Here is a 3403-nt window from a genome sequence, read left to right as displayed (position 1 = left end):
TTATTATGTTGGTACTATGCCTGTATAAATTGAAATAAGCCGGTTTTGTACTGGTTAGTCGGTTCTGTACTGACTTATTTATTTTCAATTTTTCAGATGACACGGACGATTACCACATTGACTCGTCGCGAAGTGCGACGAAATCAGCTCAGGGAGGAGATTCAGGAGATAGAGTACAACTCTGCTTATGGAGTCGACGGACACATTGGACGACTTGATGATCTGTTTTGGAAACTTGAGCGAGAAGAGTTTCCAGTCCTGGACAGTTATAGGATTTAGGCTTTAATGCAATCTTTGCTAGAAAATCCTAGGATGATAGCAAACTATATTTGGGGGCGTCATCAAGGACGCGCCACATATTCTGTATTATGTGAGGAGCTGCTTCATCATATGACTGAAGAGGATCCGGAAGAGTTCGAAGAGGACCCGGAAATGATCGAGGAGGAACTAGAAGAGGATCCAATTGTGGATCCAAAAGAGAACCTTGAAGCTGCCCTGCCTGTGATTACCCCAAATGAGTCCAGGCTGAGAGGGATTATTTTGGCCACTGTACTAGTGTCTGTCCTAGTGGGAGTGGTAGTTGCCTATCTAGTTTATTAGAATTCTGTTATTTTTATTGTCGTTTTGTATGAACAATAGTTAGTCCATTTCATTCATGTCAGTTGGTTATATGTTAACAATTTGCAGCATAATTTTATATTAATGATATGTTCATTTATTTATGCTGTTTGCTTGACATGATGCATGATTAGTTCATGATGTATTAAATGATTAGTTCATTTAATTAAAAAAAACATGATATATTAAATGATTAGTTCATTTAATTAATGAATTCATGATATTATAAATGATTAGTTCATTTGTTGGGATGTATGTAATAGAATTGATTAATATTAATTTGATTGGTCATACGGATGATGAGTGAAAACATAGTTGTCACTTGATTTTGTAAACCAACTCAAAGAAATATTAAGTCAATCATAAATTACATACATATGATATACACTGAATACTAAATAATTTGTTTATTTATGATAGATTATGGCAACCAAAAACATAATAGCTGAACTCAACAAAGGTGAAAAACTTAATGGAGATAACTACAAGATCTGGCACCTCAAGATACAATATGTACTTGAGGAACAAGAAGTTCTAGAGGTTGTAAATCAGGTTATGGAAGTACCTGTAGATGGTCCCACTGCACAACACAGACGAGATCTTGATGCCTATAAGGCATGGAAGAAAAAGGACTCCACTGCAAAGGGTATATTGATTAGTTCAAAGGTAGACAACCTAGCTTTTGAATATGAGTCATATCTTACGGCTCATGAAGTCTGGGTTGCCCTTAAAGAAAAATACAGTGGAGTAAGTCTGAGCAAGCTTCGACAGCTGACAATTAAATTTGACAGCTACAAAAAGCGTCCGAATGTGTCAATGGTTCAACACCTCAGGGAGATGTCGAACATGATTCGGGAGCTTAAAACTGCTGGTCATGAGTTGACTGATGAACAACAGGTTCAAGCAGTTATTCATTCACTTCCAGATTCTTGGGAGACCATGAAGCAGACCTTAACTCACAGTGAGAGTATCAAGACTTTCACTGACGTCTCATGCCATGTAGAATTGGAGGCGGAGAGAGTTGAATCCGCAAGGATTTCTGGACAAGCCTATGTGGCTGTAAGTTCTGCTGGATCATATAGATCCAAGAAAAAGAAATGGTTCAAGAAAGGGAAGGGAAAGAAGAAGGAAGCTACTGTTGTGGGACAAGGCCCAATCAAGAAGATAGTCAAGAAGACTGGAAAGAAACCTAAAAACAAGTTGACTTATTTTAACTGTGGCAAAAAGGGCCACTTTGCTCGGGAGTGCACTGAGCCAAAAAAGGTAAATCCAAGTGTGTCTTCTTTTCAAGAGTATTTTGTTGCTAGTTCAGTGTTGTTAGCTGATTCTTATCCTTTGTGGATTATAGATTCGGGAGCAACCAACCATGTAGCTCGGGAACGAGTTACATTTGTTGAGTACCGTCGGGTACCAGCTGGCAACAAGTGGATCTATGTGGGAAATAATGCAAGAGTTGAAGTCAAAGGAGTCGACACTTGCAAACTCAACCTACGTGGTGGTAGAGTTTTATTTCTACATGATGTCCTGTATGCTCCTGAAATTCGACGGAATCTTGTTTCCATTACGTGTCTTCTTGATTTAGGGTATTGTATTAATTTTTACAATCGGTCTGTTGAGCTTAAGATTGACTCAGTGTCAATCGGATATGGTTTTTTAACAAATGGTTTTATGGTTCTTGATGTAGAACCAGATGTCAATTATGCTATTGATGGTTATTTTTCAAACATTGCTTTAATTAGTGATGCAGATATAACTGATGAGGTTTGTCATGCTAGATTAGGACACATAGGACAAGAACGAATGAATCGGTTAGCTAGAGAGGGTCTATTGGGCACTCGAGCTAAAATTCAATTGTCTATATGTGAGCATTGTCTTGCTGGAAAAGCAACTAGGAAACCATTTGGTAAGGCTATTAGATCTGAATCAACATTGCAGTTAATTCATTCGGACATTTGTGGTCCAATGAATGTGAAGGCTAGACATGGAGCTTCCTATTTCATTACATTTATTGATGATTTCTCTAGGTTCGGTCATGTGTATTTGATTTCTCACAAATCCGAAGCATTAGATTGCTTTATTCGTTATATGAACGAAGTTGAGAATCAAACGGAACGTAAAGTTAAGACTTTATGCACTGACCGTGGTGGGGAGTATTTGTCTGATATGTTCAAGACAATATGTAATGATAGAGGGATTATTAGACAGCTGACAATCCCTGAAACTCCACAGCAAAATGGGGTAGCTGAAAGAAGAAATAGGACTCTTCTTGAAATGGTTAGGTCTATGATGACGCAAGCTAATTTGCCAATCTCCTATTGGGGAGATGCATTATTAACTGCAGCCTATATACTTAACAAAGTGCCTTCAAAGTCAGTTCCATCTACCCCATATGAACGTTGGACAGGCAGAAAACCAGATTTGAGTAATCTGAGACCTTGGGGGTCAGCTGCTTATGTTCATGATAGTTCTTACAAGTATGGAAAACTAGGGCCTAGAGGTAAGAAATGTATCTTTATAAGATATCATGCGACCTCCAAAGGTTATGTTTTCATAGGTGAGCAACTAGATGGAACCATCTCCGAAATAGACTCGAGAGATGCAATTTTTCTCGAAACAGAGTTCCCAATCAGAGGTGATGTTGATAAAAATGTTCCTCTATTTGAGGAGGATGAGATATTATCAACAAGAGAGGTGTCAAAAGGGATACATGAGTCTAGTCAACCGAGTGGGAGTGATATGCCGAGTCATGAGTTGACTTCTCAACAGCCCAACTTACGGAGAAGTG

This window comes from Zingiber officinale, chromosome 6B (genome assembly GCF_018446385.1).
Source record: "Zingiber officinale cultivar Zhangliang chromosome 6B, Zo_v1.1, whole genome shotgun sequence".
NCBI lineage: Eukaryota > Viridiplantae > Streptophyta > Magnoliopsida > Zingiberales > Zingiberaceae > Zingiber > Zingiber officinale.
Note: the sequence above shows the minus strand (reverse complement) of the source record.